This window comes from Lemur catta, chromosome 9 (assembly GCF_020740605.2).
Source record: "Lemur catta isolate mLemCat1 chromosome 9, mLemCat1.pri, whole genome shotgun sequence".
Lineage (NCBI taxonomy): Eukaryota > Metazoa > Chordata > Mammalia > Primates > Lemuridae > Lemur > Lemur catta.
This window is the reverse complement of record NC_059136.1, coordinates 28,239,030-28,252,132: the sequence shown is the minus strand read 5'-3', so window position 1 is coordinate 28,252,132 and position 13,103 is coordinate 28,239,030.

The window sequence follows — 13,103 nt, the reverse complement described above, 5'->3', positions numbered from 1 at the left end:
ATGATATAACAATAGTTGCCAGGGGATGGGGAGAAGGGGAAATGGAGAGTTGATCAATGGATATAAAGCTGTTGTCATACAAGTGGAATAAATTATAGAGGTCTATTGCACAACATAGTGCCTATAGTTGACAAAACGGTATTATGCACTTAAAAACCTGTTAGCAGGGTAAATTTCGTGTTAAACATTTTTACCACAGTTAATGAATCAATCAAGGGCTAAGTAGGCTACTGACCACTTTCTGTAACTTCACATTTGAGGACCAATCAACAAGACGTCACCCTCAGCTTTCTACCCTCCTTGGCCAAAATTCCCTCTAATAGTTGTTCCTTTAGGTAAAGCTTTAAATGCCAATTTAACATGAAAATATGTTATTAATGAAACCACCTGATGTTCGTTCCTATATGTCAAGGCAGCAAGAAAGATGCAAAGGCAGAAACCTAGCACAGAAAAATTTTAAAGAGTGAAAAAAAAGCTCTGGAGTGCTTCTGCACAAAGACATGAGATTCAGGGTGTTGAGTGACTATAGATCCAAAATCAGTGGGTGTTCTGAACCACTCCCTAAGCAGACAGTAGCCTATCTGACATATTTAGCCAAGGCAAATTCAGGACTAAAAAATTGTTTCTCACAACATCTTATGTATTCCTTCCTCTTTTATGCATGTTTATCTCTTCCCTTACAGATGGATTTATAAGTGGAGATAGATTAAATTTAGAATACTACACTCTTCATCCTAGCTCAACTCTCTCTCTCTGTCTCTCCCTCTTGTTCCCACTCTACTCTCCATTCATCACAATTTTTTTTCCTCACAATCTATGCAGATTTTGAATCACAAAATATAGAAAATACAGTAATAATCCCCTTGTAGTATGATACTCCTGGAGAAAGCAATTTCTGGGCTTAGATGAACCGTTTCCCGTCCATCAGCAATACCCCTCACTAAACTAATTCTGGAGACTTACTCTGTTCTGTCCTCCAGGCCTTGAATAGATGAGTTCCCCCTCTGCAGTCCCTCCTATGAGTACCAAGATAACTCATTATGCAGTCCAGGGCCTGCTACTTAGCAGGTTCAAAATATATATTTATGGAACTGATAATGCAGTGATTGTATACCTGACTAATCTTCACAACTAGTCCTTGAGTCATGGATTACTGTCCTCTTTTCATAGATTTGAAAACAGAAATTGAAAGAGGTAAAGTAACAGAGACACCAGATTGGAAATCACATTTTTTGACTCTACTTCTAACTTTCTCTCTGTATGGTAGAAAAATCCTAATGTCTTTAGTTTAGTTTAAATAAAACAAAACAAAATGTCTCTGTTTCCAAATTCCCCTTCAAATTGGACTTCAACTTGACAATGGAGTGGTTCCAGCACCCTCTCCCTGAGGGAAGGATCCATAATTTCTCATCAAAGACTCTAGACACAGACACCATAAAAATGCATGGGGTGATGGGCAGTATGGATTACCTTGTTGCATCTGTGAATATAAGATTGAAACGTTTGACCTATTAGATTTTCTTCACACTGATGAAATTTTAGATGGCAGTTTAACATAGAAACTAAATTAACCAAAAACCTCCAATCTGTTCAGGAATAATTTGGGCTCTGAATGGACGATTTACTTTTCTGCTGAGTCAGACCTTCAGTATCATGAAGTGATTGGGGAAGGATCTGCTGCCTTGTCAATTTTGCAGTCCATATGAACTAAGTTTCAAAAGCCCTGTTTTGCTCCATGAATCCATCATTCATTTGTTATTTACTAATTTATTTATTGAATCATTTAATAAACTATTAGTGTAATAGAATCCAAAGTTCTAAAATGTTTTAAGATGTCTATGTCTTTCTCTACCCTCTAAAAATATGTATGACATCTACCCAATCCATTTTCACAGGGTCTAACATGTCATATAATTTAAATTTTATTTTTTCTTTACAGATGTAATTTCTAAAACCACCTAAACTGTGTAGATGGTTGGTCTTGGGATCTGCTTTGAGGTTATAATTTAGGAATCTTTTTCAATAGCATTCATCCTGGGAATTAATTCATTTTGCTTCTATACTGTGGAACTTTAGTGTCTTGAATCCTGTGTCTCCATCCCACCACCATCCTTTTTTATTTGTTTAGACCATATTTTATAAATATTGTACTGATCATATGGCAGAATTTAAAATTCTAAATTCAATATATATACTAGAATTTGAGCTAAGGAAGAGAAGTAATTAATGGCATTACTGAAAGCCACTTGTCCACGAGGCTGAATCAGAAGAAGGAGGACAAATGGTTGAGGAGGAGGAAAGACAAGTTTTATTACTTTGCCAGAAAAGGAGAAAAATGGTAGACCTTCTCATCTCAAAATACAAATTTGCTGAACATGAGCAGAAATACAGAGCTTTTAAAGGGAAAACCCTCAGTTCTAGGCCATTGTGGTTAACTATTCTAATCCTCCCATCTCTGCCAAATACAAAGCCTGTGACCTCCACCAGCTGCCCACCTGGGGACTGGCAGCCTGGGATGGCTGAGTTATCTCTTTTAACAAAAGATGTAACTTGCCTCAGGGATGCAGGCCAGGATGCATTCACACAAAGAGTGAAGGAAGTTTCAAAGAGACAGATTTTTTTTTTTAATTCAAGCCCTTCCCTCTGTTACATATTCTGCATTTTCAATTTTATACTTCTATGTCTATCAGGGGAGGGGCAACTACTCTGTTACAATGGGACTGAGAAGAAATGATCAAATGGACCAAGAGAAAATATTTAGAACATCACAGACCAATAAAGCTACTATTTCATAGCCAAAAGAAAAAAAAATTGTGTTGAATGCTATCAGCTACCAAAATTCAGTTACAATGAGAGTTTCAAATTTGTGCTAGATTTTTCAAAAACGGATATCTGATAAGGATCGTTTTCTCTGATAAAGATCATTTAACAGAAAGGTAGGATAAAATCTGACTAGAAGTGGTCCAGGAGGAATTGTTCCAGGGCAAGTGGAAACAGGGGAGTGGATACTTTATTTGGGAGTCTTTGCATAGAGGGGGTGGAAGGAAAAATGATAGCTGATATAGGGCAATAGTTAGAATATTTTATGGATTTGCATGTTTGTATGCTGAACTAATGATAGCAAGAAGAAAGCTGATTCAGGGGAGAAGAGGTGATTCCAGAAGCAAAGCCATTGAGTAGACGAGAGGAGATAGAAACCCCAGGACTAGAGGGTTGTCACAGTGAGGTGGAAACAGGACGACTGTACTTTCAGTTCCAAGAGGAGGGAAAGAGAGGTAGATGTGGTCCGACACAGGCAGAGGAAAGGGCAAAGACTACTTTAAATAGTATTCTCTGACATGAGAATTATAAGAAGTGGCTTTTAAAGTCACTTTAGAAGAAAATGTCCCTTCCTAATCATAATATAATCAGAAAAGAGATTAAGGCAGGTACTTTCTAATCCAATGGTTTTGGGGCAGGAAAGCTATGAGGTCATGGATGAAGCACTTAGAACACACAATAACTTCAAAAATTATTTAAGTTAGTGCCTTAATCATGTAGCCAGCAAAAATAAAAACCTGTGAGTTCATCCTTAAATATCTATTAAATACCAACTCTCTCTATATATGGCCTGATAAATACTTAGTGATGATTATAAAATAGAAAAATAGAATGTTAGGTGTTTGGGGTTAGAATTGAAGAAAAAGTCTTCCAAAGTAAGTAATGTGAGAATAAGATCCGAGTAATGAGAAGAACACTCAAATATCTGAGAAAAAGTCCCCCAAACCAGAAAGCTGAAAGGCCTTGAGATGAGAATGAAGTTGGAAAATAGTACACTGTGTGCAGGACAGACAATCAGCTTTTCTAGTATTTTATTTCCAGGCTCTTTCACTGGGCCAGATTCCTGCTGTCCTTATTCCACAGAGACACTCACATAATCAGAATCTCTGTGGTTTTCAAAATGTTAAAAACAACTATGGCCTGTATTAATAATAGTATGACTTCCAGAACAAGCACTAGAGCCAGATTATTATTATATCTGAATCCTCTGCAAGTCCCATTTGTATTGCCATCTTATAGCATTAACTAATAACCCCATGCACCAGGAAAAAGTTTCCCCTTTCTTCCAGAGAATGTCATATGTAGAAAATGAACATACCACACCTCTATACATTTCTGCTGCACTTCCCCTAAATCCAATAGTCTTTTCTACATCCCCATGATTAGTATTGACCCATCTCTTTCTTATTATTAACACGTGTTTCTTTTTTTAACATTCATCTTTATTAATTTTATCCTGCATGCACAGAGAAGGTGTTCTGGATCACAAATGGATTTCTTATTAATTATCTTATAGTAAATAATAAGTATGTTATCGCCCCTGGCTACCTGGGGTGAGGAGATGAGAGCCAAATGGTAATATTTCCTATGTTTCTGGACATTCCAAAGGCAGAGATGAAGGATAATGGGTTCTCTCTCTTTATATGCAAGAAAAAGAGAGACAGGGATTTCCCTCCCAGCAAGGAGAAAAAGAAAATAAAAAAATAAACAATAATAACTTTGGCACTATTGAGACATAATAGAAGGGATCCTATTGTTTTGGAAAGCAAACCCAGGGATCTGTCTTTAGAGAACTAAAGGTGTCTCCTTTGATCAGAGCTTCACACCTTTCTGAAATGCAAACAGCTGGAGAGATGGCACTCTAGTCTCCCTGGCTCCTGGGGGTGGGGGTGGGGGGATGGGGCTTAACCTAGGGGCCTAGTTGGGACTGTAATTTTTTAGCCTCCTAGGATCAGATCAATTAACTTGGAAAATGGCTTTAGAGCTAATTAGCATAGCATGTGAAGAGGAAACTACTTCTGGGCAAGTGAAAGCAAAGTTCTTTAATCATTTACATTTCCATATCTCAGGAGGCTTGGACTTTTTATAGGAACAGTGAAAAATAATCCAAAGAAGTTTTATTTATCACAAGAGGCAACTCAATACCTTCCAAGGAAATTATTTACATGACTGAAATACCCTTATTGAAAATACTGGGAATAGTAGTCATCATAACCAGCATTAGTGATCACTCACTAATGGGAAAATAACTGTACTAACTGCTTCATATACATTTGATTCTCACCAGGATCCTATGAGATAGAGACCACTATTACACAATTTTAGAGATACAAAGCTGAAGTGCACATCAATTGTAAAATTTTCCTGAAAATTCACAGCTAGTAATTGTGCCTTCTTTTCCCTGAAGAAGTGAAACTACACAAAGTGCTACTTTGTGGACCATACTAGAAAAGTCGCCTCATTTACTTCCAACTGCATCTCTCCCTCCTTAATCAGGAACAAGGCAGCAATTTTAAGAAAATGGAAAACTCTTTCATGTCTAACTTCATGCCTGTGTGAATTTCTTAGAACACTTTTATTGGAGGATTTCATTTGACTGAAAGAGAAAAGATGAGGCATGATAAAATGTGGTGTTGGGATAAGTAAATTGAAACTATTTTATTTTCTATTCCCTTTGCATCCTCCCAGCATTAATAGATCCCTGACCTCAAAAATTGCAGGTCTTGTTACTTTTTTATGCTCATTACTATTGTAAATATTTTTCCATCAATCATACATATTTGGGGAAGGAACCTTGGAAAAACTTTCTAATCAGGCTTCACAGCAATATTTTTGTATATGTTAATTTAATTCATTTTTTTCCATGTGCTTTGTTGCTATGGGATTTGTATTTTTGCTTTAAAGTGGAAAATCACCATGCATTGCCGACCTACTTTTTTTCAATACTGACACCACCTGTGGTCGTAGCATTTTTTTTTTTTTTTTTTTTTTGCGAGTTAGTTTTATCTACATTTCCTGGAGCCAAATATTTATGGAGTCTCTCACTGGCATGCACATCTTAAAATTTATTTTGTATCTTATCTTTTGACTGTTGGATAATATTTTAAAGCTTATTTTATTGTTTTCTTATCCATAAATGTAATAAAAATTTAGAAATTCAGAAAATAAGGATATAGGAAGGCAAGGAAGGAAGGAAGAAAAATAAATAATTAAACTTACTCTCACAGCCATGAAATAACTGTTAACATCTCAGTGGACATACTTATAACATTTGTTGAGGCTGGTGACTTAAGCACAAATGGAAATCTTATACCATGTATCTAAATATTTAAAAGTCATAAATTAAATAATCATATAGATAATGAAATCTATTTTTCCTCCTACCTTGACAAATATATCTAAATTATGACCAGGAAGTTCAGGTTCAAACATTAAAATCTCAGGTCCTAGAAGTTTCTCACCTTGACATGGCAGTGTACAGAGGACAGGTGACTTCCTCTGAGCCCTGCACTAGCCCATTCCATGGGGAGGAGGTTGGCGCTCACACAAGGATGTGCCCATGCCACTTCGTACAGCCATCAAACCTAAGTCCTGTTCATAGCCTGCAAAAGAGCTGTATCTAGCTTATTTCCTAGTGGTATGATTTACATTTGAAAAGACAGATTTGGAAAGGAGGCTAGAATCAATTAAGCAGGGACTTCTGGAGTTCTAGGTAACTAAGGCATTATAGAGGAGGGAGGATGAGGGCTCCACGTAGGCACACCTCCTTGGCCCCATAGACACATATGTAGGTAGAGGCAAGATCTAAAGAAAGCTCAGGCCAGGATGCCTTTTTTAGGAGCCTAATTCCTGTTAGGATTGCATACTGGTATACTTTCTTCCAAGTGTTCTAAGCATACATTATTACATAGTTTTGACCATACTAGATGACCAAAACTCTGTATTTTGCTTTATTAAACATAATTTCTAATAACATTGCATATTCTATTAAGTATTTATATGGCTACAAAGACAACCCTCATAAATAACACTTTAATTACCCAAACCCCTATTGTAGAAAATTTAAATTATGTACATTTTTGTCTGGTATACAAAATGCCAATAAAATATATGAAGGGTGCAAGATTTTCCCTCATTTAAAAATTAGTATTCAACATAGATTTCATGTAGTTAACTTTAAGATGGTGTGGGTAGGAGGAAATTGAAATTGAGAAAAGTTTAGATGCTATTGGGAAGCATGGCTCTGAGAGAGCAGGAATGGAATTGTTGGTATTAGGGGAGGAAAGTGGGGCTGAGACAGGTATTTGGGGTGGGTATGAGATTATTTGATGCTAATGAAAATATACTAATAAAACTGAAATCTCGATAAGTGTGGCAATGGAGGAAGGAGGTGATGTGAAATTGTTGAGAAGGTAGAATGTGATCAGATCTAGAGAAAGAGTAAAATGAGAAGGAGAAGAAGCCCTGCACCACTCCACCATCCCAATATTAGGTGAGGAAAGGCAGGTCATGGGTCCTCATGCATTTGGGTATTTGGTCTCAGAAAGTAAAAGCAGTGTCTCAAGCACAGACATAATTATCAATAAGAAGTTACATGGTCATTGAACTGTAGTTTTATCTTCTCCATGAATTGGAGCTGAAGTCACCAGTTGGGACTGGGACAGAACAGGGAGATGAGAGGCCTGAGGAATAGTGAGAATATTAAAAAAATAAAAATTCATTATGGAGAATAGGAGAAAATGCTGGCTAGGGAGTCTCCTCTGGGTCATCAGTACATTATCAGGGTCCCATAACTTTGCCACCAAGGTTCAGAGTGGAACAGTGGGCAGACAGGTGGAATTTTCTGCAGTACTACTCAGTAGTCTGAAAGTAGCCATAGACCCTAAAGAAAGAGGGCTCAATGCAGGGTTAATGATGTGCCAGCCAGTGAAAAAGCAAACAAAACAACCCGGAAGTAAGGAGTTTAGAGTATAGCCAAAGGAAGTTAAACTAATGGACCGTTAACTGTAAGCTGCAAGTAAGTGAAGAGAAAACATTTTATAAACAGAAAAAAAAATATATGCAAGTGGAGTAAAGGGCTGAGAAATTTGAACAACATCTCTATTGATGTTCTGAAAGAATCTCATCCCCATCTGTGCTTCTTTATCTCATCTCTGGTCTCCTGACATTTTTTTTTTTCAGTCTCCCATGAGATCCTGTCCCTCTTCAAACTCTATTAAGTTCTTAGTCATTTTATAAAGTCCCTTTGTGCTTCCTGTCTAGGATTATATTTTGTCTTCTCTTGAAGACCATGTGTCACCTGCCACCTTAGTAAGTGGATGCTTGTCATTCTTCTATTTCCTGTAAGGTGCTCGCTCAAGAAGATGACATATGTGAATTTTTTTCTCTTACAAACAGCAAAGACCAAGGCCAAGGTGCTTGCTTTACTTGTAATTTCCCATAAACAAAGGCACTATTTAAAGAAGAAGAGTAATGTTAGTGCAATTAAAAACCTATAGTATAAATTAGCTGATTCATCCCTATTAACTCCCCACCCTATGGGAATCGAGTCATCTGGGTAATTATTAAGCCATGAATGTAAATTTAGTTAATGTCCTCATCCTCCACATAATATCTTATATGAAATCACTTCTTGGTCCTTGAAAGTGGTTTTTAAGCAATCTTTGAACCTTGCAGTGCGGAGATGGCTTAAATATCAGTAAATCACAGGCATGTTTTTATGCATTATTGATTTTCTATTGTCATTTACCACTTCATTATGTTTGGGGAGTTTATTATTTATAATCCCAGCAAAGCAACTCAACAAGGTTGCCACAAATCAACCCAGTGCTTCTACAACTAGCTGTCACAATTCTTTATGACCAGCCTGGGAGTTTACATGATCATATCACATTCCTATCTTAATTTCAACGTACACCACAGATAAACTACCCGGGAATGTCATATTGAATATATGCCTCTAGGAATTACAATAGTGCATTATGAAACTACAGGGTGCCAAGATTTTTCTCTGTAAGTGGTGAGTCCATAAAGGACATAGGTTGTATTAAGCTACATATCTTAGGGGGGGAACACAATTTGTCTTATATAGAAAAAAGTTCTGGGATTGCTCTAAAATGCTTAATTAAGGGTCCAGAACAGTTAAAAGATCTGGTGATATTAAGCATGAAGAATACATGTTCTAAGGGGAGCATAACAACTACTCAGATTTATGCAGGATTAACATGGAAAAAAGGCATTGACAATCATTTTGTAATAAATGAAACCATTAGATGCAAGATTTCAGAACATGACCTTTTTAATCAACATAAGTTGGGGAATTTCTAGTTAATAGAAGCACAAAATGGGTGGTCTTTCTTGTAAGTTTTTGGGTTGTCTCAAGAATGTTTATTCTTAGAATAGACCATGAATATTGGTCTTTTAATACCTATAAACTTAGTAAAGAAAGATTTCTAATTTTTGTGGTTGTTTTTGCTCTTTTTGTTGTTGTTTCCCTTATCACTATTGAATGGAATGGGTGTGAGACTTTATAGGAAATAAAGACAACTGAGGGAACTTGTGATTATGAAAATGTGGCTAAATAACTATTGAGACTTTTAAGATTCTTTATCCTATATAAAAGATATAGCTCACATAACAAATAGAAGAAAAGATCTGTATCCCTAAGAATTCAACCAGAGAAGCAGAACCATGTTATACATTTGTGTGTGGGGGCAGGGGGAGAGGAAAAGAGAGAGACGAGGAGAGAAAGAAGAGGAGGAGGAGAAAGGCAGAGTAATCTACTCACTGTCTATCTCCTCTGCTACTCTGAACCTTGATCGAATGCATTCCAGAACCCTGACCACACCAGATAACCTGGAAGAGATTCCTTACCAGAATTTTCTCCTTTTCTCCACAATGAATTGTTTTAAAAATACATATATTCGTACCATTCTTCAGAACTCTCATCTCTCTGCTCCATCCCAATCTCAGCTGATGGCTTCAGCTCCAATTCACAGAGAAAATAAAACTGCAATTCAATGATCCCATAACTTCTTACTGAGAATTTTGCCTGTGCTTGGGACTCTACTTTAACCTCCTGAGAGCAAATGTCAAAATGTATCTGGATCCATGTCCTGCAATAGATATTAAGATAGAGAGATCTGTCAAAGGGATTTGGGCCTACACAATTGTTGAGCCATTTAGACAGTCTCTGTAAGGCTGGATCTCTGCATATGATGCCAGAGCTTGAAGACAACAGGACAGATTGTCAGGAAGAGAAGGTAGATATAAAATGGGAAAGAACAAAAACAGGCTGGAATCCATGAGCATGAGCTGGGAACTCTGGGATGGACTAAAACCCACACCATTTACCTTTGCCTCTGTCCTAGGTGACATGTGTACCCTGGAGAATCTGGTGCTTCTCACACACCCAAACACACGTACTCCTGACTCATGATTTGGAAAAGCTCAAGGAGAACACACAGGAAGGTAGAGCAGTTGCTGCTTCACGCTGATGAAGTGAGTCAGCAGATCAACTACAAAACACATGGGCTTAATGGAAGGTTGCTGCCTCCTTTCTACCCTCCACATCTCTCAAGAATTTTCCTCATGGTCCATATTAAGTGAAAACATACAAGAAATAGGTTTCTGCAAAATGTAGGTCAGCCTAGCTAAGTGTACACCTCAAAAAAATCACCAAAATGCATATTCCATTGCAAAAAAGAAGAACAGTGTTGTGAGAGATAGTTACAGTTACATCCTCATTGTTAGAATTTGGATGGGCCTACACTACTACATGTATCAAGAATAAAATGATCGGCTTCAAAAATACAAACACAAAAACCAGATTGAACAGTTTATTTGTCCTCTTTCTCTTTAAAATTGTGGCACTTAATCCTCAATTTCTTTTGCAGCCTCCATGAAAGGGTTAGCTGGTGTAATAGACCTGCTTTGGGTGTTTAATCACATAGGAAATATTTTCAACCTTGCTTGATACACCTGCTATTCAAAAGCTGGTATATTTTGGCATTTTGAGCCTCTGCCTTTATTCTCAGATTTGAGAAAGCTGCCTAAGTTCTCTGCTACATCTTGATCTCCCCTTTCCACACTCTCATCTGCTTTACCAACTCTTGCTTGTATTTTCTCTTCATCTTTGCATTTCACTGTCTGTTTGTGCTGGTACAATCTGAGGTTTAGGAAGACATTCTCTCCTCCCCAGATTTTTTTTTTTTTTTTTTTTTTTTTTTTGAGACAGAGTCCCACCCTGTTGCCCAAGCTAGAGTGCCATGGCTTCAGCCTAGCTCACTGCAACCTCAGTCTCCTGGGCTCACGTGATATTCCTGCCTCAGTCTCAGGAGTAGCTGAGACTACAGGCCACCATGCCCAGCTATTTTTTTCTATTTTCAGTCACTAGGCTAATTTCTTTTTTCTATTATTTTTAGTAGAGACGGGGTCTTGCTCTTGCTCAAGCTGCTCTTGAACTCCTGAGCTCAAGCAATCCTCCCACCTCAGTGTCCCAGAGCGCTAGGATGGCAGGTATGAGCCACTGCATCTGGCTTCCCTCACTAGATTAACTGATCCTTCATCAGTTGTATTAAACTCTTGACCACTGAGCTAGAGGAGAGAGACCAACCATTTGCCTTTTCTCCCAATTCACAGTATTTCCTTTGATGTGGTAAATCTTCTCCAGTTTTTAGCTGTCTTTTGTGTTCTTCACCATAGCTGTTTCACAGTTCTTTTTATATTCATTGATTTATTTAACAAACACATTGTGCACGATGCAAACACATTGAAGGTACTAAGATGAAATATCCTCACACAATAGATGGCGGGTGGATAAGTAAATGAATAATTACAAAAACTGTTATCAAGCTAAATATGGGGCTATTGAAATGAACTCAGAGATGAGTTTAGAAAAAACAGTTGTTGGTGGTAGGGATAGAGTCAATGAATCAGAGTAGTCTTCCTAGTGTAGTTTCATTTGGGTTGAGATTGTAGTGGTTGGTAGGTAGTAGTAGTAGTCTTTGCTTAACAAAGGAAAATACATATGCAAATCCCAAAGATAAGAAAAAGGCAGAGAAATTTATGATCATGAAGTTGTATCTAGGAGAATAGTTAAAAGTAGTAATAACACTTACAATCTTTGAGTGCTTACTATTAGCCAAGCAATGTTCTAAATCTGTATGTGTATTAACTAATACTGGCCAGAACATTATGAGTATATTCTATTGTTAATTTCATCATTCTCATATTGCAGTCTGTTTTGTTCTGCACACTTGAGATTAATATTTTTTTTTCCATCTATGGTGGCTTGGCAGGGACCCATGACTTGGTGAGCATATGGGTGTACAGGCTCTATTCACAAGCTTACTAGTAGGATAATTAGACTTATTTTAATTCATCCCTAGTGAATCTTGGATCTATTTTCATATTTCTCACCCTAGCTTCAGAGTGGGTACCCCAAACTGGCTGACTGAAAATATTTAAGAATCCATACTTAAAAAACATGGAAGTAAAGTATTAATAACTTCAAAATTTTGAAATAGGGCTTCTTCCCTGTTAGGAAAGTAATATGCTCAACCCCATGAGTGGTAATCAAACAACTATTATTTCACTTGCTGTGACTTAGTGGAATTTGAAAGGGATACAACTTTGATTTCCATATGAAGCTGTGTAAGTTCGCTAATATGCTCCCTAAAAGAAACTACCAAGAGAGAAGAATCTGTTTATTATTCATGTGTGTCTTTTCAATTCACTTGAGCCCATTTTATACCACCAGAATCTCAGACTTCAGTTAATGACCTGGTAGTATATTCATAATGTGATCTTTCAGGGTAATTAATCTCTGTATTTTTCCTACAACAGTGGTCTAATATGAAAAGTTGATTTTGGTGTGTTTTAAAAGTACAAAAGGTTAAAGACACAAACTGTAAATCATCTACAAAAGATAAAAAGCTGAATGATGCTGTATTTAAGAATGGTGTATTGGGTCTGACTATCTCTTTGCGCCTCAGAAGTTTTGATTTTTTTTCTTTTATTCCTGTTCAGATAGCTCTGTTTTCCCAGCATTAAATATCATTATTAGTAGAACTAGTGGTAGTAATGACAATAATAATAATGCCACAATAAAGAAAAGATCAACATGTAATTATAAGAGACCTGATACAGACTATTATCTGAAATTAACTACCCCCAGGGGTTTCAAGCAATTTAGCAAGGCTACTGTTGAAGTTGGAAAGTCAAACTTTTTACTAGTGATTGACAACCTGGTTTTAGATAGTGTAATATTTATAGATTTTATT